The 25,990-nt window shown below is 38.1% G+C and overlaps 1 long non-coding RNA gene across 1 annotated transcript in view; it reads left to right on the top strand.

The window, feature by feature from the left end:
• The window catches only part of LOC133048019 (uncharacterized), a 31,464-nt gene extending 19,848 nt beyond the window's left edge, over positions 1-11,616 (top strand). Inside the window, exons 4-5 of the long non-coding RNA XR_009690937.1 lie at positions 10,225-10,308; positions 11,104-11,616. This is a non-coding gene — a long non-coding RNA (uncharacterized LOC133048019). The remainder of the gene's footprint in view (positions 1-10,224; positions 10,309-11,103) is intronic.
• Positions 11,617-25,990: the final 14,374 nt, after the last annotated feature.

Here is a 25,990-nt window from a genome sequence, read left to right as displayed (position 1 = left end):
TTTAATGAGTTATTGCTGAGTTTTTGAGAAGACGAAATAAGATAGTGAATGTAGAAAGTTTAGCACTATGCCTACTATTCAGTGAGTGCTTGATGAATATTTTTAAAAGACTCTGGAGAACATACTTTCTGTTTTGATTTGTCATCATAGCTTTATAAATCTAGCTTATGACTTAAAATAATTAATAAATATTTTTAATAAATGAATGGAAGGATGAAATAAATGAATACTATTGTTGATATTGGAGCTGATTTTATAGAATTAGTTCAGTTCAGTTCAGTCACTCAGTCATGTCTGACTCTTTGCAACCCCATGGACTGCAGCACGCCAGGCTTCCCTGTCCATCACCACCTTCTGGAGCTTGCTCAAACTCATGTCCATTGCATTGGTGGTGCCATCCAACCATCTCATCCTCTGTTGTCCCCTTCTCCTCCTGCCTTCAGTCTTTCCAGCATCAGGGTCTTTTCCAGTGAGTCAGTTCTTTGTATCATGTAGCCAGAGTATTGGAGTTTCAGCTTCAGCATCAGTCCTCCTAATAAATATTCAGGACTGATTTCTTTTAGGATTGATTGACTGGTTTGATCTCCTTGCAGTCCAAGGGACTCTCAAGAGTCTTCTCCAACACCACAGTTCAAAAGCATCAATTCTTTGGCTTTCTTTATAGTTCAACTCTCACATCCATACATGACTACTGGAAAAACCATAGCTTTGACTAGACGGACCTTTATTGCCAAAGTAATGTCTCTGCTTTTTAATATGCTGTCTATGTTGGTCATAGCTTTTCTTCCAAGGAGCAAGCTTCTTTTAATTTCATTTCTGCATTCACCATCTGCAGTGATTTTGGAGCCCTAAAAATAAAGTCTCTCTTCCCCATCTATTTGCCATAGAGTGATGGAACTGGATGCCATGATCTTAGTTTTCTGAATATTGAGTTTTAAGCCACCCTTTTCAATTTTATGGAATAATTTTATTTATTTTATTTATATATAAATAAAATATTTATATATTTTGTAGAATAAGCAAATGATATTTAGAAATATAGAAAGATGTCCCAGTGTTGATCCAGACATCTGATATTTTTCTAAATATAATCAGTAGGTCATTATAAATAATAGAAGGAATCCCTTTATAGTGAACATATTTTTCCCTTTATAATAGTAACTTTTCCATATACATGTTTCAGAATTAAAAAAATTATATCTGAATTGTGTTACTTCTGCTTGTTTACTACTTATTGATTTTTTTCCCCTAATGGATTGTATTATTTAATGAATAGAGGACAGCAAACTCATTTTTTAAAAATTATTTCTTTATTTAAAAAAATTATTTTTGGCTGTCCTGGGTCTTCATTGTTCTGCTTGGACTTTCTCTAGTTTTTAGAGATTAGGGGCTACTCTCTAGTTGTGATGCAAGAGCTTCTCATTGCGGTGGCTTCTCTTATTGCAGAGCTTGGGCTCTAGGTGCATGGGCTTCAGTAGTTGCATCTTGAGGGCTCTAGAGTGAGGGCTCAGTAGCTGTGGCATAGGGGCTTAGTTGCTCTGAAGCATGTGGAATCTTCCTGGACCAAGAATTGAACTGGTGTCCTCTGCATTGCAAAGTGGATTCTCAACCACTGGGCCACCAGGGAAGCCCCAACTCCTTTTGCCTTAGCACATTTTTCCATTTTGGCTTATTTAGGGGAAAAAAAAACAATATAAAACAAACATTTGTGGATCAAATTAGCTATAATAAATGAAGTCCCTCTCATTCTCCTTATAGAAAAGCTCCAGTAGATCTAGAATCTCTGTTTCAAAGTATAGCCAATACTTATGGCTGTGAATGGAAGAGGGATCAGGTGATTCCGTCAGTTTTATTCAGTTGTCAGACTACTTGGTTGCTTATAGAAGCCCCAAGCTTGTGTATAAAGGTAAGATTTCATTGGTGGAAGATAGGATCATTAGAATCCTTACTCTTAGTTGAGTTAAGATGAAGGGAGAAATAATTTACATTGAAAGAGAATACTTCAAACTAGTTGTCCTGTGGTACCTGAAGATTGTCCTGCCACTGTAAGCTGAATGGAGATTGATGATACTGATCACATTAAAAACTTAGGTATATCACCTGACACCGTAAGCAAAGTGAAAGAGAAGCCACAGACTGGAAGAAGATAAATACAGTGTATATAATAAACAAATGAGTAGTATTTAGACTAAGTAAAGAATTGTTTTTTAAAAAACTAATTAAAAAAAAAGTTTTTGGCTATGCTGGGTCTTTGTTGCTGTGTGGGTGTTTCTCTAGTTGTGGTGAGTAGGGGCTACTCTCTAGTTGCGGTACATGGGTTTCTCACTGTGGTGGTATCTCTTGTTGTGGAGCACGGGCTCTAAGGTGTGAAGGCTTCAGTAGTTGGGGCGTGTGGGCTCAGTAGTTGCGCCTGCTGGGTGAAGTTGTAAACATGCATGCCCTTCAATCCTCAATTCCACTTCTAGGTCTAAAACACCCTAAAACAGTGCTTCTGCAACTTCAAGAGGGAAACAAATAAATTAGGAATGTTGCTAAAATGCAGGTTGGGATTCATCAGATGGAGCCTGAGATTCTGTGTTTCTAAAGAGCTGCCTCCTGGTCCTTAGACAACACTTTGAGTAATCAGACAAGACTCCAGAGAAGTGCTATTTAATAGTCCAGATTTATGAGATGATGGAAATGTCCTCTGTGCTGTCCAATAACTACTGAGTACTTGAAATGTGGTAAGTGCAAGTGAGGATCTACATCTTTTATTTATGTGATTTTAATTAAATTTAAATAACCACATATAACTAGTGACTGTCATGCTGAACAGTGCATCCTATAGCATATCCAGGGAACTTGTTAACAATATAAACTATCAGACCCAGTCTCAGACCTGCTGAATCAGAACCTGCATTTTAACCAGATGCTCAAATGATTTATATGCACATTAAAGTCTGAGAAGCACTGTCTGGAGAAATTTCTGCTATTCAGGAGTCATACGTGAGAATATATATTTCAGCGTGTTATTAGTGTGACAGTGGACAAACTGTGGTGCTGTTTAACACACAGCAGTTAAAATGAATTATTTGTATGAACATGGATAAACCTTAAAATAATATAGTAAGCTATCTTTATCTGAGAAAGATACATATATTATGATACTATTTTTATAAAATTTAAACATAAAAGAAGCCATAGTATATATTGTTTGGAGATTTATACATATATGGCTAAATTAGAAAAACTTTTATGGAAATGAGGAGCAACATTCATTTTGAGAGGGTTGGTAGAAATGGGAGAGGTAATGGGAGAGGAAGAATGCTGAAGACTTCAATTGTATTTTTGATGTTTTATTTAAGCTAGGTAATGGGTATGCAAGTGTTTGTTACTCTCGGTACCTTGTTGTTTATCTGAAATATATTTTTTATATCTCCACCCTTAATAGTTAAAATTTAATTTTGTACTGTTGATCCATTCTGAGTTTGATGATTCTGAGGGTTGTCATAAAGTTGAAGAACCTTTCTATGAAAGTTCAAAGTCACTGAAGTTCTCTTTCTAATTTTTTAAGCTGAAAAATATCTTATTTGCAAACTGATTTAGATGAAAATGATCCAAATTTGGATGAATGCCTTAAAAATTGCTCGTATAGTTTATTTCAAGGCTTTTTACTTTGAGGTTGGTAACAACACCCAAATAACAACAGATGTATTAGTCCTGGAAGCACTTTTCTTAAAACTGCTGATTCTCACTAGCATAGAAATACCAAGAGCTTACTATGTCCAGTGCTTGATTTTATTAGATGTTTATACCCACAGGCCTCGAAGAGTAAGAGCACCAGGGAGGATTTCTGCTTTATTTTCTTTTAGTGTTTCAGCAATCAGTACCTCAGATAATTTCTTGGTGCCTTGGCTATTATAAATTATCACCTTTGTATTCTGGAGTTACAAAAAATATCACTTATGTTCTAATTCCCTTTGAAATTGGCTCTTGGTTTGGAATACAGATCTCTGTTTTGAATGCATTCAATCTGACTATATTGTTTGCTTGATTTCATCTATTGCTATGCTTTGAAATTCTTTATCTGTGTTAGAATCGTCTGGTGATTTTTTTTTTTTTTTTAAATCATGGACTCAAGTTTTAAAGATTCTGCTTTAATTGATCTGGTACTTAAAGAAAGACTCCTGAGGAGATGCAAATTTGTAGCCATGTTGAGAGGCCCTGATTTCCTAAGATTTGTTTTCTTTGTTGCTCAGTATTTATTAACATTCCATATCTGAATTCCTATATCTGCATTCCTTAACACTGTGAGCATCAAATATTCTATAAGGAAAAAGTCCTTTAGAAAAAGGATGGCATCAAAATAGAGTTTTCTCAGCTTAGTCCTCTGAAATGAGTACTCAGTTAAATTTAGAAAGTTCAGGCTAACCCTGCAAAACAGAATTAGAGGGATGACAGTTTATTTAGTAAATAATATTGCTAGCTAGGAAACTAAGAAAGCCTTGTTTGGCTTTAGGCCTATTTGATTTAAATTGACTAAGTAATTAAAGGTGATTTAACAGTGATTTGTATAGGTACTTTTTTCTTAGGAAACCAGGCTTAAAACTGATGTTATGTGTATGTGTTCCTGTATGTGTCACTGTCTTAGCAAGAAGTATCACTATTTAATTATATCACTATAATTAAACTTTGTTCAGTTTTTATGTGATTTATTACTGTTTGTGGAAGAGTTATTTTTTTTATGTTCTCTTGTAAATTTGTTGCTCAGTTTTTATAGTTTTACTGTATAATGAAGCAAATTGTTCAGAATATATTCCTATATATTCATTGTCATACTTATTTCTTTATATGAAAGAAATTACTTAAAAACCCAGAAGGTGAGTATGTGGGACAATTAGTTTTCTTTTTTACTGAAACAGCTAGTACAATGTGGTCTTTTCTCTATTAGACTTTTTCTTTTGAATATTTTTATTTTGAAGGGAAAATCTGTGACTCCCACCTTCTCTACTACCATCCATAACTGTTGCTAAAGTTAAGTAATCAAATGGTCGAACAGTTAAGATCTTAATAATTATCACTCGGATGTTGAAGAACTGATTGAACATATTAATATCCCTAGATTTTGCATTGGATAATTAACAGTCTAACAAACATTATTGATACAGAACCTAATTTGTGGAAGAAGTTTTTCCTTATAGAATAAAAGATCTGGAGGGATTGTACATCTTTACCCTCTTTTTCTGGCAACTGAGGATCTGAACTATGTTAGTTAGCATTTCAATTTTTATTTTTTGATATTATTTTATTTTAAAAGGTAATGCCCACTTTGACAATCCAGCAGGATACAAAGAAGAAAATGAAAATTACCCATCATTCCATTAGGGTTGACTCTTAATAGATGTCTAGAAATGGCAGTTAGTTCCTGGCTTGATTTCAGGGGTTATTCTGTTGAAAGTGATAGATTCTTCTTGTTAGTATCATTTTTGTTCCAACTTTGAATTTTTTCCTCACTGAGAACAATGGCCTAATTTCCTCTTGAAACACCTTAAATAGTTTCAAAGAGTTTAAACAAAACACTCATGTATGTTCTGTGTGAAATGAGGCAAATACATTCAATCTTTGCTCCTAATACTGATATTTCCCATCTGCTGGGGAAATTTGTTCATCTTTTGGATCGTTCCAGTTTCTCTAAAAATCATTTAAATTTGTAATATAAATTATGACAGAAAACAAGCCTGTGAATAGAAAAAGATGAGTCAGCAGTATTCTGGTAATTTGTGTCTCTTCCACAGTCCTACAGATTTTTCAGAATTCAGCTGAAAATGCACCTTGCTTTCCTTAGCTGAAGTCCTCATGGGGTCTAGTACATTCATCTTTGAGAGTAAGTTTTGGAGATCTGCAGGGCCAGGGAGTTTATCTTTGCAATTTTCAATTGTGTGACCTCTGCTCTATATCCCTTAGCTCTCTAAAATTCAGTTGGTTTTATATTGATTTGTTCTTGTAAATGACTCTGTGTCCTTTAGGTCTTTCATTTGTTTTTTCTGAAGGACAAGCAAGCTCATTTTAGGGTCATGGGAAGAAAGGGGCAAGTCAAGTTTTCTGTTTCTTTAATATTTTTCTTGTTCTCCTTTCTTAACTCCCAGGAGGTAGTATGGATTGTGTTTCTGGTTCTTCTTTATTAAAGTTGAAAGAGTCTGACAAAGACCAGTTTTGGAAAAGACCTTTTGAGATTGCTCTATTGTCAGTGGCTCTCTGGGCATGACTTCTCCCATTTGTTGTGCCACTCAGGGCATTTCTTTGTGTGTTTCCTTTTATTTTCCAGCCACTTCATCTTTTGCAGCAATAATCTGTGTGCTCTGGGTTATGGAAGTATTCCTTTGAGGAGGTTTTACGGTTGCCCATTATAGTGCAGTACAAGGTTTACCTGATCTAGACCATTTCCGCTAGTTTTCTCCTTGGGATTTTTACTCTGAGTGAGTTGTGTGAGAATTCAGGCTGAATATCTGCATTCAATACAGGCCAGGTGCTCTGCTTTCTTATAAAAGATTCTGCTTTGGCCTGGACCTGGGTTCGCTGCTCATATCTATGTGGGTCTTGACCTTGGTGGGAGATGTTCTCCTGGCCAGGCCCTTCCTAGGTCAGTGCTGGCTCTTGCCTGTGCATTGGGTCTTGCATGTTCACGTCTGTCTCCTGGCAATATTCATCCCAGTTACCTCTGTGAAGTGCTCAAAAGCATTATTATTGGTTCTGTTTGTCTGTGGCATTTGACGATTTCCCTTACTTGCTTCAAGTATTTTTCCTATAACCTAGTATTATTATGTATTTAGAAAGAAAGAGAAGTTTCCACCTTCAGCTTAACCCACCACCTGGACTCAAAGTCTTAATTGTAGGCGAATGTTAACCTCATTCCTCGTGGTGGATATTGTTTGCTTCTTTCCACTGCAAATACCTCCTTTGTATCTTGCTAACTTAGTTCACAGTGACTGTGCTGAACTAAAAACTCTACCCCACCTTCCCTTGCATCTAGAAATGACCAGGTGACATACTTCTGGCCAAAAGACTAATAATGAAAATATGGAGAATAGATGTATTTAGCACTCTTTTTTCACTTTGTTCGAATATTGATGCTAATTTATTGTTTGGAGCTACAGCAATGATTTTGTAAGCGTGAGAATGAAGGTCAATGTTCTAAAAATGGTGAAATGGAAATCTAGAAAGAACTTTAGGAAGTGATGACATTGTTCAGAAATAGAATGAAAGGCAATATACCCTGCTTGTGTAGACAAACTTTTAGTTGCTTAAACCATAATTAATTGGTATTTTTGTTGTTACTTGTGGATAGACACATTTCTAATTGATATATTTCTGTAATAGTTGGAATATTGGCGTTAGTCAAATATGAGTGGGGAGACTCTTACTGACAGATTTCTAAATTTCATTAGGTTATATGGTCTTCTGAATAGTAACTGACTAGTGATGTATTAAAATTTGTTAGATTAGAATGGTCAGAATTTATAGAAAAAGAGTGCCACTTTGGCTACTTGCTTTGCTATTTTTAGGTTGAAGTTTGGTATATATTTATAATTACACAGTAAATGAAAATTCTTCTGTATCAACTTGGTGGCTTTTGACCTGGCTGGTTTCAGGATAAACTTGTTAAAGAAAATCTGTTGACTTCTGTTGCTTTAAAGAGTGGAACTGTTCATTGTTTCTGCTTTATTTATACCTTTTAATTTTCAGCTTTTGCACTTCTCATGCATTTGAATAATATATAATGCTACATAGGATTTTACAACACAAAAGCTGTATGTGAGATAATAAATATGACCAGAAGTGAAAGTTTAAGAAACTAATAGGAAAGGAATAATAAATAATTTACTAAATGACTGAACTTAAAAAAAAAATCCTGTTGTAAATAGATGAGGAATGGAAAAAGATATTTTATTTTTATGTGGAAAATTTGGGTTAACATAACAGCTTCCAGAAAGTGCTTTTGTTTTTGCTTAATGTATATTCCTCCTTTTGTGCAGTGACAAGACATTACATAAGATGGCAGTAGGAGATTATAAATGTTCCCTCTCAGAGTGACACATTGCAATGAATTGGCTGGTGAAGTATAATAAACATGATTATATAATAGCTATTTTGCCAGATTTTTTACAATTGTTATTTTCCTTGACTTTTTATCCCCCTTTTTTGATGGAAAGAATAAAGCTTCTAATTTTGAGTTCACATACATTTTTAAAGGAATTATGTACTATCACTTTTCTCTGTCTAACTCTCTAAAAACAAAATTTTGCTTGATTTTGTGGAGCTCTGACTTCCTAGAGTAAATCAAGATTTCTCAGGACATTTCAGCATCTTAAAAATGTAAGTATTTTAGGACTTCCCTCGTGTCCAGTGGTTAAGAATCTCCTTGCTAATGCAGGGGACACGGGTTCAGTGCCTGATCCAGGAAGATACAAGGAGTAACTAAGCCCATGTGCCACAACTACTGAAGCCTGCATGCCCTAGAGTCTGTGCTATGCAACAAGAGAAGCCACAGAAATGAAAAGCTCTTGCAATCCAACTAGAAAGTAGCCCTGCTCACCGCAGCTAGAAAAACCAGCAATGAGAACATAGCACAGTCAGAAATTAAAAGAAATACATGAATATTTTATTGGCCACTATAAACCCTACTAAGAGGATATATTTCCAGAGATTAATTGTTTTCTTTTTGTTTTTCCCAAAAAAGTTACTGGATTAAATTGTTTTTTTAGAGTATACAGTTATTTTAAATCTTAGAAAATTAATCTGAGATGAGCTAGGTTTTCCAGGGTATAGTTGGATATGAGAGACTGACAATGAACTTGATGTCCTTTGCTGCTTCCCAAAAGGATAAATAAATTGCTGTGTGCCTCTGCATCTGAGAAGCCCATGTGTGAAGATGACCCATAATGATTATATATTGATAAATAGTAAAGAAAAATTGGAAGGAAAATTTCTCATATTAAATTTGCACTTATCTTTTCTGAAATAACTTCAGTATCCCTATGATACTGAAGCACCAGGGCATCCATAAGCATCAGGGGATAGTCCATAAGCACCGGGGGATCATCTGAGCATGGGCCATACTCACGTTTGTCAGCCAAGTTGGGATTGGAAACATTAAATCTATCTATATAGAATCTTTATGTAGATTGGTTGTCATCTGTGGAGAACTGAGGTCCACAATCCAATGAACAAGTTACCACTGGGATCTTGTTCAGCTATTACTTTTCAGATTAAGAAAACTGCCTTTCAGTATTCCATATTAACTCTCTAGAATACTATGGGGTATGGTATTCATTTCAAAATAATCAACTCTGAGGATTTTGGATTTTGGGACTTCATCTCTTGAGATAAAAATAAGGTGCATAGCTTTGTTTTACCACATCATGTATCTTAAACCCAATAAAATGTGAAATTAAACATATATGAATTTATAGGCATATTACAAACCTGTTAGATGACTGGAGTTTTAAAAATAGACTTTATTTTTCTTAGTGCAATCTTAGGTTCACAGCCAACCTGAGCAGAAAGTACAGAGAATTTCCATTACCTTCTGACCTCACACATACAACCAACCCTTCTGTCAACATCCTGCACCATGGTAGTAGATTTAATAAGATTGGTAAACCTTTGATTGATTTGTCAGAATAACCCAAATTTCATAGTTTACTTTAGGATTCATTCACTCTTGCTGTTTTATGGGGTTTTTCCCTGTATGAGTTTTGACAAAAGAATATAACGTCATTCAGTAATATATAAAGTAGCTTCCTTGCCCTAACAATCCTCTTTGCTCCACATATTCATCCCTCCCACCTTCCCTTGATGTGTGCTTAGTCGCATCAGACTCTCTTGTGACCCTGTGGTTTCTTGCTCCTCTGTCCATGGGATTTTTCAGGTAAGAATACTTGAGTGAGTTGCCATTTTCCTCCTCTGGGAGATCTTCCAAACCCAGGGATTGAACCCTCGTCTCTTGTGTCTCCTGTATTGGCAGGCAGATTCTTTACCCATTGAGCCATCAGGGAAGCCTTTCCCAGCCCCTGGTAGTCAATGATATTTTTAATGTCTCCATAGTTTTGCCTTTCCCAGAATGTCATAGAGTTGGAGTCCTATAGTATGTAGGCTTTGCAGATTGGCTTTCTCACCCTAGTAAAATGTATTTAAATTTCCTCCATGTCTTTTCATGACTTGATGGCTCTTTTTTTTTTTTTAAAGCAATGAATAATATTCCATTGGGCTTCCCTGGTGGCTCAGTAGTAATGAATCCTCCTGCCAATGCTGGAGACACAGGAGATGCAGGTATGATCCCTGGGTTGGGACGATCCCCTGGACTAGGAAATGGCAACCCACTCCAATATTCTTGCCTGGGAGATCCCATGGACAGAGGAACCTAGTGGGCTATCTAGTTCACAGGATCTCAAAGAGTTGGACATAGAGACTAAACAAGAACAACAACATTCCATTGTCTGTGTCTACTGCAGTTTATTTTTCCACTCACCTGCTGAAGTATATCTTTGTTGCTTTCAGGTTTTGGCAATTATGAATAAAGCTGCCACAGACGTCTGTGTGCAGGTTTTTGTATAGACTGAAGATTTCAGCTCCTTTGAGTAAATGCCAAGGAGTGCTATTGCTGGGTCATATGTTAAGAGTATGTTTAGTTTTGAAAGAAATCACCAAACTCTCTTCCAAAATGACTGTACAGTTTTGCATTTCCACCAGCAATGAACAAGAGTCCTGGTTGCTCCACATTCTCATAAGCATTTGTATCAGTGTTCTGTTTTGTCATTTTGTTAATAACAGTGATCAAACTGGATTTTGAGACCTGTGAATTGGTAGTTATTAGAGTATGTCAATATGTAGCTATTTTAAGCCATAATTTAAGATGAAATTATAAAGTATGCTTGCTGTTATTATTTTAAATTTTAATTGTGTAATTTTGTGTTTATTGCTTTCTGAATAAAACTTATTCTTAATTTTAAAATATACAGTTTACTTCTGTTCATTACATGTTTATTATTATTATTAATTATTATTACTATTTTTCACAGAACTAGAACAATTATTATTATTTATTATTATTATTATTTTTCACAGAACTAGAACAAATAATTTCACAATTTGTATGGAAATACAAAAAACCTCAAATAACCAAAGCAATCTTGAGAAAGAAGAATGGAACTGGAGGAATCAACCTGCCTGACTTCAGACTCTACTACAAAGCCACAGTCATCAAAACAGTATGGTACTGGCACAAAGACAGAAATATATATCAATGGAACAGAATAGAAAGCCCAGAGATAAATCCACGTACCTATGGACACCTTGTCTTCAACAAAGGAGGCAAGGATATACAATAGAAAAAAGACAACCTCTTTAACAAGTGGTGCTGGGAAAACTGGTCAACCACTTGGAAAAGAATGAAACTAGAACACTTTCTAACACCATACACAAAAATAAACTCAAAATGGATTAAAGATCTAAATGTAAGGCCAGAAACTACAAAACTCCTAGAGGAGAACATAGGCAAAACACTCTCTGACATAAATCACAGCAAGATCCTCTATGACCCACCTCCCAGAATATTGGAAATAAAAGCAAAAATAAACAAATGGGACCTAATTAAACTTAAAAGCTTTTGCACAACAAAGGAAACTATAAGCAAGGTGAAAAGACAGCCTTCAGAATGGGAGAAAATAATAGCAAATGAAGAAACAGACAAAGGATTAATCTCAAAAATATACAAGCAACTCCTGCAGCTCAATTCCAGAAAAATAAATGACCCAGTTAAAAAATGGGCCAAAGGTCTGTTCTGTATTTCTGTGTCTCTTTTTCTGTTCTGCATATAAGGTTATCGTTATCACCTTTCTAAATTCCATATACATGTGTCAGTATGCTGTAATGTTCTTTATCTTTCTGGCTTACTTCACTCTGTATAAGGGGCTCCAGCTTCATCCATCTCATTAGGACTGGTTCAAATGAATTCTTTTTAATGGCTGAGTAATATTCCATGGTGTATATGTACCACAGCTTCCTTATCCATTCATCTGCTGATGGGCATCTAGGTTGCTTCCATGTCCTGGCTATTATAAACAGTGCTGCGATGAACATTGGGGTGCACGTGTCTCTTTCAGATCTGGTTTCCTCAGTGTGTATGCCCAGAAGTGGGATTGCTGGGTCATATGGCAGTTCTATTTCCAGTTTTTTAAGGAATCTCCACACTGTTTTCCATAGCGGCTGTACTAGTTTGCATTCCCACCAACAGTGTAAGAGGGTTCCCTTTTCTCCACACCCTCTCCAGCATTTATTGCTTGTAGACTTTTGGATAGCAGCCATCCTGACTGGTGTGTAATGGTACCTCATTGTGGTTTTGATTTGCATTTCTCTAATAATGAGTGATGTTGAGCATCATGTGAGGGTGGGATATTTCAAAAGAACAGCATGTATACTATCTATGGTGAAACAGATCACCAGCCCAGGTGGGATGCACGAGACAAGTGCTCCGGCCTGGTGCACTGGGAAGACCCAGAGGAATCGGGTGGAGAGGGAGGTGGGAGGGGGGATCGGGATTGGGAATACATGTAAATCCATGGCTGATTCATATCAATGTATGACAAAACCCACTGGGGAAAAAAAAAAAAAATGGGCCAAAGAACTAAACAGACATTTCTCCAAAGAGGACATACAGATGGCTAACAAACACGTGAAAAGATGCTCAACATCACTCATTATTAGAGAAATGCAAATCAAAACCACAATGAGGTACCATTACATGCCAGTCAGGATGGCTGCTATCCAGAAGTCTACAAGCAATAAATGCTGGAGAGGGTGTGGAGAAAAGGGAACCCTCTTACACTGTTGGTGGGAATGCAGACTAGTACAGCCGCTGTGGAGAACAGTGTGGAGATTCCTTAAAAAACTGGAAATAGAACTGCCATATGACCCAGCAATCCCACTTCTGGGCATACACACTGAGGAAACCAGATCTGAAAGAGACACGTGCACCCCAGTGTTCATCGCAGCACTGTTTATAATAGCCAGGACATGGAAGCAACCTAGATGCCCATCAGCAGATGAATGGATAAGGAAGCTGTGGTACATATACACCATGGAATATTACTCAGCCATTAAAAAGAATTCATTTGAATCAGTTCTAATGAGATGGATGAAACTGGAGCCCATTATACAGAGTGAAGTAAGCCAGAAAGATAAAAGACCATTACAGTATACTAACACATATATATGGACTTTAAAAAGATGGTAACAATAACCCTATATGCAAAACAGAAAAAGAGACACAGATGTACAGAACAGACTTTTAGACTCTGTGGGAAAAGGCAAGGGTGGGATGTTCTGACAGAATAGCATTGAAACAAGTATACTATCAAGGGTGAAACAGATCACCAGCTCAGGTTGGATACATGAGACAAGTGCTCAGGGCTGGTGCACTGGGAAGACCCAGAGGGATGGGATGGAGAGGGAGGTGGGAGGGGGGATTGGGATGGGGGGCACATGTAAATCCATGGCTGATTCATGTCAATGTATGGCAAAAACCACTACAATATTGTAAAGTAATTAGCCTCCAACTAATAAAAATAAATGGAAAAAAAAGTTAACTGTGGGAAAAAAATAATATGTTTATTATTATTATAAAAATCATTATATATCATAAAATTATATATTTATATAAATATGCATATATAATTATTTATTATAAATAAATGTATTTATTATAAATAATATATTTCAAGTGTATGTATTAACTTTTTTGTTAATACATTTATAGTTTATATATATAGTTCATTTATATAGTTCATTTATAGTTCTTTTCTGGGCAGCTTTTCATAGTGGAGGAATCTATCAAAATTGCCCTCTACTTCAGAGTCTTAAACTATTTCCATAAATTCTGGAGGAAATCACTGATATTGGACAGTTTCAGCAAACTAATTATGTTTTCATCTTTCTAGCCTTAAAAAAGGCAATTTTTCATATAACTGTGGAAAAATCTAAAAATCCGTTTTGAAGTCTCGAGCTCAAACTCAGCCAGTGCTATCAACTTTGAAAATATGTGACATGATTAGTGTGGTGTTTGCACAGAGTTTGCCTGGGTAGTAGTACTCAGATGCTCCATCTGAAAAGGGGAATGATAAGTTGGTGGGTTTGGGGAAATGGCCCAGTGGGTGTTAAATGCCAGGTTCTTGATGTGGATCCTGAGGTACAGAAAATTCCTCAGACTTTTGGAACTATGAGGAATTGGGGATACTGCTTCTTCAGTCTTCTACTAAGGAAGTTTCACTTTCCTTGTGAGAGGGACCCATGTGGCACTAGTGGTAAGAAATCCACCTGCTAATGCAGGAGATATAAAAGACTTGGGTTTGATCCCTGTGAAGATTACCTGGAGTAGGAAATGGCAACCTACTGCAGTATTCTTGCCTAGAAAATTCCATGGACAGAGGAGCCTGGTGGTCTACAGTCCAAAGGGCTGCAAAGAGTCAAACATTACTGAGCACGCATACGTGAGGGGACCCAACTTGGCAGTAACTTTGGGAGCCATTTTATTGTGATCACAGGAGTCCTTTCTTAGGATATTGATCCTTTGCAGACAGACAGTTTTCTCTTTAGCTTCTCTTAACTTTGCTATACTAAACTCAGTGGTGACACTAATTTGACTTTTACTAAAGGAAAAACCAGTGTAATCAGAAGACTGTGATTAAATTCAACTATCATATTTGGGTACTTGGCCTTGAAGGAGAAGGAGGTGTTTTCAGGCACAGAAAACAGCCTAAGGAAAAATGTGGAGACTTGAAAGGACATTCTGTGTTTGGGTAATGGAAAATAGTCTGGTTTGTAAATAATATTGAGGCTAGGGCCTTGAAGAAAGGCCAGTAAAAGAAGAAAGATGGACTTCTAAATCTCTAGAGTTAAAGTTCTATTCAAGTAAAAGACACTTCCAACGCAAAGACATTCTCAGCTATGTACACTTTTGCCCTTCTTTTTCTTAACAACTTTTTTCCTGTCAGTTCTTTGCAGTTGGTAACTGAATTACTGGGTAACTCTGGCCTTGAGTGATAGATTTGACTCCGGCCAGAGTCCTGTAAATCACGCCCATACCTGCCTTCTTGTTTCTGTATCTTTTTTTTTTTTTAACTCTTTTTTTTGAGACTCTCTTAACTGAATTCCACTTTTGCTCCTCAGATGCTTTGATTTCTTCTGGCTTGGCTCCTAATGCCCTTGTTTGTTCACTAATTTCTGATTGTTTATATTGAGTGAAGTTTCTTTCCCTGGCTTTCAGTCCTGTCTGGACCAGATTTTGTCTCCACTATACCTGTACCTCCTCCAGTGCTCTAGCCATATTTTCTCAGGCAGAACTAATTCCTTACACAACTTACTATTGACTTGCCCTACATTCTGTCTTGAAGTATAGTTCCTCTAACTCCTTTTTCAAAATTTTTCTTCTTCCCTTTTTCTCTAAGTAAGTTATATGGAAAGGCCTAATTTATCGTCATACTTTATAGGATTGCAGAAAAAACGTTTAATGTTTATAAAGTTGAGCTCTATTTGAGCAGAAGTTTTAATGTCCTGTTCTCTACAGTAACTCAAATTACTGCATTGTTTTTTTTCTCTTCAGATTAATGAGGTATAATTGACAAAAATTGTATATTTTTAATGTGTACAACTTGATGTTTTGATATACACCATTGTTAAATGTTTACCACAATCAAGCCAATTAACATACCTTTCACTTCATGTGGTTACGTTTTTTCTTTTCTTTTGGTGATAAAATTTAAGGTCTATACTCTTAGTAAATTTCAGGCACACAATACCTTAATGTGAACTATAGTCACATTGCTGCACATTAGATCTCCACAACTTATTCATCTTAGATAACTTAAACTTTGTGCCTTTGACACATCTCTCCATTTTCCCACTCCATCCCCAGTCTTTGGAAACCACCGTTCTGCTTTCTAATTCTAGGAGTTTGACTATTTTAGATCCCACATATAAGGGAGATCATATAGTATTTGTCATTCTATAACTGGCTTATTTCACTTAGCAGAATGTCCTCTAGGTTCATCTGTATTGTTGCAGGTATGATTTCTTTCCTTTTTAAGGCTGAATAATATTCCATAGTATGTGTATATAACCACATTTTTTTCTTTCCCAGTTCTATTGAGATACAACTGATGTATAATGATGTATTATTATAAAGTATACCACATAATGATCACTACAATAAATTTGATTAACATTCATCACTTCATAAAGTTACAATTTTTTTCTTGGAATGTGAGCTTTTAAGATGTATTCAGCAACTTCCAAATATACAGTACAACTTTAGTCACCATGCTGTATATTACCTCCCTAGAACTTAATTATCTTATAACAGGAAGATAGTGCCTTTTCATCACTTTCATCCATTTCTCCCACATACCACCCAAATGTTCTGGCAACTACCGATCTGTTCTCTGTTTCTATGAGTTCATTTTTTTTTTTTTTTTAAGATTCCATATATAAGTGAGATCCTTGGGTTGGGAAGATCCCCTGGAGTAGGAAATGGTAACCTGCTCCAGTATTCTTGCCTGGAAAATTCCTTTGACAGAGGACCCTGGCTGTCTCTGGTCCATGGGGTTGCAAAGACCGGGACATGACTGAGCGACTTAGCACATGCACACAGCGTGGTGTGCTGGGACATATTGGTGTAGCAGGGATGAATATGGCTGCAAGACATTGGTTCTATTCCCAAGAACCAGCCTTGGAAAGCCAGTTCCATTTTCTATATGAAGTATGGCCTGGAAAAGGTTGGAAGTACTGCTCTAAAGCAATGTGGCTGATATTTTCATTTTAGGATTTGACATTTTGGACAATTCAGTATATCTTTACAGACTATATAAGTTCGATTCTTTGGTTAATACATTAAAAGAAGTGAGAAAACTCAAAATATTTATGAAAAATAGTATATAAGTGGATTTTGGGAGTTGCATAATTAGAGGAATTTAACATTGATTTACTCTATAACATTTTGTTTATTAGTATTGGAAATTCACTACAGGTAAAGGACATATTTAAAATTTTTTTATTATGGCAAAAGTCACATGATATAAAATACTATTTTAACCATATTTAACTGTAGAGTTCAGTGGCACTAAGTACATTCATGTTGTGCAACTCTCACCATCATCCATCTCCTGATTTTTCCACATTCCTCAACTGAGACTCTGTCCCTGTTAAACAGCAGCTGTCCAACCCCCCACTCCCACCCTAACCCCCTGCCCCTAGCATCTACCACTGTGCTTTCTGGCTCTATGAATTTGACTATTCTAGGTACATTGTTATGGAGAAGGTAATGGCACCCCACTCCAGTACTCTTGCCTAGAAAATCCCATGGATGGAGGAGCCTGGTAGGCTACAGTCCATCCGGTCGCTAGAGTTGGACACAACTGAGCGACTTCACTTTCACTTTTGACTTTCACACAATGGAGAAGGAAATGGCAACCCACTCCAGTATTCTTGCCTTGAGAATCCCAGGGATGGGGGAGCCTGGTGGGCTGCCGTCTGTGGGGTCACACAGAGTCGGACACGACTGAAGCGACTTAGCAGCAGCAGCAGCAGGTACATTGTTAAGTAGGAATCAAATAGTATTTATCTGCATCTAGTATATACTGGGATACATTTTTAAGGTTAACAATATACGTAAAGGACATATTTTAAGAAATCAGACTGTGTCTTAAATCCAAAAGCTGAAAGTATTTCGAACCTGTATAGGCTTTGATCGAGAACCTGGAAAGTGGGAGAAAGAGGTTGCCTTTGGTTATTCCAGCCCACAGTCTTCTGCCGCTGTTCTTTGTGTATGTACACTAATGTTTCTCTCTTCCATAGCCCTAGTTCAAGTGCCTGCTGGAGACTGACAGTCATTATCCATCTTTCAACACCAAATTCACACTCCCAGGAGAGAAACTGATTGGCTCAGCTTAAGTGGGTTTCCAAACAATGGCAGTAGTGTCTCTTGAGAAAATGATTAACACAAAGTCAAATAGTATGAACATGGCTAAGTGGTTTATCACTTTCCATAGGAAAAGAGAGGTTCTCAAAGAGTACATAATGATTGGGCAGATGCTGCAAACATGGCCATTTTGAGCATGAAATCAATTACCTTTTCCTTTATGACATGTAGAGTGTTGTATCATCACAAATTTCTCACCACAGTTGCCTTGGAAAATTGAGTTTATTAATTATTTTCATAATATCAGAACTTGAAAAATTTGAAAACAAATTGTTTTTCAAGGGAGAACATATTAAAGCCATTGTTGTAGAATGTGGGTGATCAGTGTGTGAAACAGTTTCTGGTTACATTGAAGTGTGGCTATATGCACAGAAAGAGCTCTGACGCAGTGGGCTGGATGGATTGGAAGGTGGTGAGATGAGAGGTGGGGGAAACTTTAGTTGCAGTCGTCCATAATGAAAATAATGCAGTCCTGAAATAAGTCAGAGAAGTGGGGAATGGAGGACGGGAATAAAAAGATGATATTAAAGAGGCAAATTGGGGGTTTCCCTGGTGGTCCTGTGGTTAAGAATCTGCCTTGCAGTGCAGGGGGCACAAGTTCAATCCTTGGTCTGGGAAGATCTCACATGCTGCAGAGCAACTAAGCTCATGTGCTACAAATTCTGAAGCCTGGGTGCCCTAGAGACTGTACTCCACAACCCAGTAAGCCACAGGGATGAGAAGCCTGTGCACCAAAACTAGAGAGTAGCCCCTGCTCTCTGCAACTAGTGAATGCCTGCACAGCAATGAAGACCCAGCACAGCCAAAATTAAAGAAATATTGATTTTTTTTTTTTTTTTAAGAAAAGAGGGTGATTCGTAGAAGATAGTGTTTATTGGTTTGGGCAGTAAGGAAAATGTAGAAAGTCAGAAGAGGTGATGTTTTTGACTGTGAATGCCATTTATTGAGATATAGAAGGTAGGAGAGGGGAATGGAGGTTTTGGGGATGCAACGAATTTAGTGTTAGACATTTTCAGTTGTTCATTCCTGGAAAGAATCTAGGTTCCAACTGGGTAGTTATGAATATGTATTTATAGCTCAGGAAAAAAATCCTGCCAGAAATATAGAATTAGAATCAGAGTTACATATATTTTTATTTCTAAGAATATTTGGAATCCCTTATTTTTTTAAGTGTCTTTCATCAAAAATTGGTTAGTTAATAGATTTAAGCAATGACATGTTGACAACAGCATTATTATTATTTTCACAAAACTGTTATTGATGTACAGCATATACATAGAAAATTTTTAGTGGATTTTCACAAAGTTGTACATCCATGTAACCAGCACTCATATCAAGAGACAGAACATTGTCACCACCTTTCCCCCTAGAATAGTTCACCTACCCCTTTCCAGATATGATATCTTAGGAGTAACCAACATTTAGGATTAGTTTGGTCTGTTTTCAATTTTTAATGAATACTGCGTTGGCCAAAAAGTTCATTTGGCTTTTTCCACAAAATGTAACAACAAACATTTTGGCCTACCCAGTAGAATCATAATAATGCATGCCTTGCATGTCTGGTTTCTTTCATCCAACCTGATGTTTTTGAGAGTCATCCATATTATTACATGTAGTTGCAGTTGTTCATTCTCCTGGGTATAAAACTTTCCAAATAAAGGTGTGACTATACCAGTTTATTTATCCATTCTACAGCTGATAGACAATTGGATAAAGCAGCATTATTTTTAGGGATATTAGCAGCATTATTTTTAGCCATACTATGGTCATTTTAAATAATGCTGCAATAAACATGGGATGCAAATATTTTTTCAAATCAGTGTTTTCATTTTCTTTGGATCTATATGCAGGCATGGGATTGCTGGGTCATATGGTAGCTCTATGTTAATTTTTTGAAAACTCCTCCCTCCCATACTGTTTTCCATAGTGGGTGATCCAGTTTACAGTTTCACCAACAGTACATGAGGGTTTAGTGGTGCTGAACTCTTTTAGCTTTTGTTTCTCTGGAAAATTCTTTATGTCCCCTTCAATTCTGGATTATAACCTTGCCAGGTAGAGTATTCTTGGTTGAAACTTTTTTCCTTTCAACTCTTTGATATATAATACTGCTCTGTACTGGCCTGCTAATTTTCTGCTGACAAGGTAGCTGTTAGTATTATGAGAGTTTGCTTATACATAACTAGTTGTTTTTCTTTTGCTGCATTTAAGAGTCTCCCTTTTAAAATTTTAACATTTTAATTATAATGTGTTTTGTTGTGGATTTCTTTGAGTTCATACTTACTGTGCTTCTTGCTTATGAATGTTCATTTCTTTTCCTAGGTTAGGGAAGTTTTCAGTTACTACTTCTTCAAATATTTCTTTACTTTTTTCTCCCTCTCTTCTCCTTTTTGAATCCCTATAATCAGATATTAGTATGTTTGATTTTGTCGTAGAACTTTCTTAACCTATCATTATTTAAAGAGATTCTTCTTTATTCTGTTCACCTTGGGTTATTTCCAGTACTCTGTCATCTAGATTGCTAATCTATTCTTCTATATCATCTAATCTATTGTTGATACTCCCTAGTTTATTTTTTCATCTCAGTTATTGTATTCTTCAGCTTTGATTGATTTTATTTGATATTTTCTAACTCTTTATTGAAATTCTCACTGTGCTCATCCATTCTTCTGAGTTCAGTGAGCATCTTTATGATCATTACCTTGAACTCCTTATCTGGTAGATTTCCTGTCTTCATTTTACTTGGCTCTTCTTCTGAGGTTTTTGTCTTGCCCTTTTATTTGAAATATATTCCTCTGTCTCCTCATTATTCCGAATTCTCTTGTTTATTTCCATGTATTATGTAGGTCCTTTCTCTCCTGATCTCGCAGAAGTGGCCCAATGTAGGAGGTGTCCTCTGGGGCTCATCAGTGTGCTTCCCTCTGACTGTCAGAGAGAGAAGCTCCAGGGGTCCTCTCTGTGGGCTGCGAGTGCCCTTCTGTTGTGTTTGGGCCGAGCACCGAGTGCATGCTGGTAGGTGGGGCTGGCCCTTGGCCTGCCTGACTGTGGGGCCCTGCCTTGTGTGGTTGGTGGGAGTGTTGTGGTGGGAGGGGCGGGGCCCCTGGGCTGTGAGTCCTGCTGTGTGTGACTCCTGTGGGGCTGCTAGAGGGCAGGTCATCTCCTCAGGTCAGCTAGTTGTGAGGCCTTGCAGCTTGGTGGTGGTGTGGGTGCTCTATTGGGTGAGGCAGGCTCCCCATGCAGCTGTTTGCAAGGCCTGGTGGGGTGTGACCGACGTAGGTGTGTGGCTTGGTGGAGCAGGTCCTTGGCACTAGTAAGCTAAAGGGAGGATTCCAGAATGGTGCCTTCCAGAGCTGATATTAACATGGTAGAACAAGATCACAAAAACGGCTGCCACCAGCTTCTTAATCACCAGAAGAGTCCCAGCTGCCTCCTGCCCTTCCAGGAGGCTCTTCAAGATCAGCAAGTAGGACTGACCCATGCACCCTGCTCCTTCTGTGCTGAGACTCAGAGTGTGTGAGATTTTGTATGCAGCCTTTAAGAGCAGAGTCTTAGTTTCCTACAGTTTTATGGGTCTCCTTAATGTCAGCTGTGCTGGTTTTCAAAGTCAGATGTTTTGAAGCTTGTTTTTGGTGCAGGACCTTTGGGCTGGGAAACCCAGTGTGGGGCTCAGACTCCTCACTCTTCAGAGAAGGGGGAATCTGCTCTCTAGGGACTCTGAAGATATGATGAAATTTGGACACACAAAGCTAAGGGCAGCAGATATTTCTGTGGAGAAAAGACACAACTATGGGAAAACTTAGGGTGTACTCAGAAGTGGCAGAAGCTTGGATTGGTTGGAGAGATGGGCTTGGAAAAGGTGATAAAGCTCTGGAGGTGAAATGACACAGTTATTGAGGACTTTGAATGGTTTAGCTCTTAAAATTTCCACATGCACAATTTTGAAGGCTGGCATTCAAACTTCCTAATAGGGTGAGTCTTAGTCTGTTTGAAGTGAAGTGAAGTGAAAGTTGCTCAGTCTTGTCTGACTCTTTGTGACCCATGTACTATACAGTCCATGGAATTCTCTAGGCCAGAATGCTGGAATGGGTAGCATTTCCCTTCTCCAGGGGATCTTCCCAACCCAGGGATCAAACCCAGGTCTTCCACATTGCAGGTGGATTCTTTACCATCTGAGCCACAAGGGAAGCCCAAGAATACTGGAGTGGGTAGCTTGTCCATTCTGCTATAATAAAGTACCCTAGACTGGGCGACTTATAAACAACAAAAATTTATTTCTCATGATTCTGGAGGCTAGGAGTTCTGATAAGAACTCTCTTCCGGTTTGCAGACTGCTGACTTCTCGTTGCATCCTCACATGGAGGAAAAAAATGTGTGAGCTTCCTCTCTGGGTTCTTCTTTTAAGGGCACTAATCCTTCTCATGAGAGCTTCACCCTAATGACCTAATTATGTACCAAAGGCCCCCACCCCAAAATACACTGGGGATTAGATTTCAACATATGAACTTGGGGGAGAACACAAACATTCAATCCATAATCCAATTCCAGTTCAGTCGCTCAGTCGTGTCCGACTCTTTGCGATGCCATGAACCGCAGCACGCCAGGTCTCCCTGTCCATCACCAACTCCTGGAGTTTACCCAAACTCATGTCCGTTGAGTCGGTGATGCCATCCAACCATCTCATCCTCTGTCATCCACTTCTCCTCCTGCCTTCAATCTTTCCCAGCATCAGGGTCTTTTCCAATGAGTCAGCTCTTCGCATCAGGTGGCCAAAGTACTGGAGTTTCAGCTTCAACATCAGTCCTTCCAATGAACACCCAGGACTGATCTCCTTTACGATGGACTGGTTGGATCTCCTTGCAGTCCAAGGGACCCTCAAGAGTCTTCTCCAATACCACAGTTCAAAACATCAGTTCTTCGGGCGCTTGACTTTCTTTATAGTCCAACTCTCACATCCATACATGACTACTGGAAAAACCACAGCCTTGACTAGATGGAACTTTGTTGGTAAAGTAATGTCTCTGCTTTTTAATATGCTATCTAGGTTGGTCATAACTTTCCTTCCAAGGAGTAAGCATCTTTTAATTTCATGATTGCAATCACCATCTGCAGTGATTTTGGAGCCCCCAAAATAAATTCTGATACTGTTTCCACTGTCTCCCCATCTATTTGCCATGAAGTGATGGGACCAGATGCCATGATCTTAATTTTCTGAATGTTGAGCTTTAAGCCAACTTTTTCACTCTCCTCTTTCACTTTCATCAAGAGGCTCTTTAGTTCTTCTTCACTTTCTGCCATAAGGGTGGTGTCATCTGCATATCTGAGGTTATTGATATTTCTCACAGCAATCTTGATTCCGGCTTGTGCTTCCTCCATCCCAGTGTTTCTCATGATGTACTCTGCATATAAGTTAAGTAAGCAGGGTGACAGTATATGGCCTTGACGTACTCCTTTTCCTATTTGAAACCAGTCTGTTGTTCCATGTCCAATCCTAACTGTTGCTTCCTGACCTGCAAACAGGTTTCTCAAGAGGCAAGTCAGGTGGTCTGGTATCCCCATCTCTTTCAGAATTTTCCAGTTTACTGTGATCCACACAGTCAAAGGCTTTGGCATAGTCAATAAAGCAGAAATAGATGTTTTTCTGAAACTCTCTTGCTTTTTTGATGATCCCTTCATTTTTTCAGATTTTGAGATTCAATAGCACAGCTACCAATAAGACAGGACTTCCCTGGTAGCTCAGCTGGTAAAGAATCCACCTGCAATGCAGGAGACCCTGGTTTGATTCCTGGGTTAGAAAGATCCTTTGGAGTAGGGATAGGCTACCCACTACAGTATTCTTACCTGGAGAATTCCCTGATAGCTCAGATGGTAAAGAATCTGCCTCCAATGAGGGAGACTTGGGTTTAATTCCTGGGTTGGGAAGATCCCCTGGAGAAGGGCATGGCAACCCACTCTAGTATTCTTTCCTGGAGAATCCCCATGGACAGAGGAGCCTGACAGGCTACAGTCCATGGAGTTGCAAAGAGTCACACATGACTGAACGACCAAGCACAGCACAGCATCAGCAAGACAGGCCTTATTCCTTGGAAGAAAAAGTGTGAGAAACCTAGACAGTATTAAAAAGCAAAGACATCACTTTGCTGACAAATGTCTGTATAGTCAAAGCTGTGGTTTTTGCAGTAGTCATGTATGGATGTGAGAGTAGACCATAAAGAAGGCTGAATGCCAAATAATTGATGTTTTCGAACTGTGGTGCCAGAGAAGACTTTTAAGGGTCCCTTGGACAGCAAGGAAATCAAACCAATTAATCCTAAAGGAAATCAACCTTGAATATTCACTGGAAGGACTGATACTGAGCCTGAAGCTCCAGTACTTTGGCCATCTGATGTGAAGACCTGACTCATTGGAAAAGACCCTGATGCTGGGAAAGATTGAGGGCAGGAGGAGAAGGGGGTGATAGAGGATGAGAAGGTTGGATGGCATCACTGACTCAAACTCAATGAGTTTGAGCCAACTCTGGGAGATAGTGAAGGACAGGGGAGCCCGGTGTGCTGCGGTCTGTGGAGTCGCAGAGTCGGACACGACTTAGTGACTGAATAACAACCAACAAGACAAATGGTACATCTAAATGAGTGTTATAAAGATCAATTAAATCATGTTATATCAATGTCTCGATGGTTCAAGTAGCTATTAGAAGTATAAGTAGTACTAAACAAGATGATAGAATCTGAACTAGTCCAACACTAGGGATCTCTGATAGTCCCTAGCTGATATGGAGGTCAAGGAAGTGGAAGCATGGTATTATACATCCCCATAATGTCTCAGCATAAAAACCAAGATTCCTTATTATATTCTTTGTTTTCATTTTGATTCCATTAGCCATACAGATATATCTTTATTTTAATACTGGCTAATAGTTTTCATTCCAATCCCAAAGAAAGGCAATCCCAAAGAATGCTCAAACTACTGCACAATTGCACTCATCTCACACGCTAGTAAAGTAATGCTCAAAATTCTCCAAGCCAGGGTTTGGCAATACGTGAACCGTGAACTTCCAGATGTTCAAGCTGGTTTTAGAAAAGGCAGAGGAACCAGAGATCAAATAGCCAAAATCCATTGGATCATCGAAAAAGCAAGAGAGTTCCAGAAAAACATATACTTCTGATTTATTGACTATGCCAAAGCCGTTGACTATGTGGATCACAATAACTGTGGAAAATTCTGAAAGAGATGAGCATACCAGACCACCTGACCTGCCTCTTGAGAAACCTATATGCAGGTCAGGAAGCAACAGTTAGAACTGGACATGGAACAACAGACTAGTTCCCAACAGGAAAAGGAGTACATCAAGGCTGTATATTGTCACCCTGCTTATTTAACTTATATGCAGAGTACATCATGAGAAACACTGGGCTGGAAGAAGCACAAGCTGGAATCAAGATTGCTGGGAGAAGTATCAACAACCTCAGATATGCAGATAACATCACCCTTATGGCAGAAAGTGAAGAAGAACTAAAGAGCCTCTTGATGAAAGTGAAAGAGGAGAGTGAAAAAGTTGGCTTAAAGCTCAACATTCAGAAAATTAAGATCATGGCATCTGGTCCCATCACTTCATGGCAAATAGATGGGGAAACAGTGGAAACAGTGTCAGGCTTTATTTTTTTGGGCTCCAAAATCACTGCAGATGGTGATTGCAACCATGAAATTAAAAGACGCTTACTCTTTGAAAGGAAAGTTATGACCAACCTAGATAGCATATTAAAAAGCAGAGACATTACTTTGCCAACAAAGGTCCATCTAGTCAAGGCTGTGGTTTTTCCAGTAGTCATGTATGGATGTGAGAGTTGGACTGGGAAGAAAGCTGAGCGCTGAAGAATTGATGTTTTGAATTGTGGTATTGGAGAAGACTCTTGAGAGTCCCTTGGACTGCAAGGAGATTCAACCAGTTCATCCTAAAGGAGATCAGTCCTGGGTGTTCATTGGAAGGAC

This window comes from Dama dama, chromosome 28, assembly GCF_033118175.1.
Source record: "Dama dama isolate Ldn47 chromosome 28, ASM3311817v1, whole genome shotgun sequence".
NCBI lineage: Eukaryota > Metazoa > Chordata > Mammalia > Artiodactyla > Cervidae > Dama > Dama dama.
The sequence above is the reverse complement of the archived record's forward strand: the minus strand, read 5'-3'. Positions and strand labels throughout refer to the sequence as shown.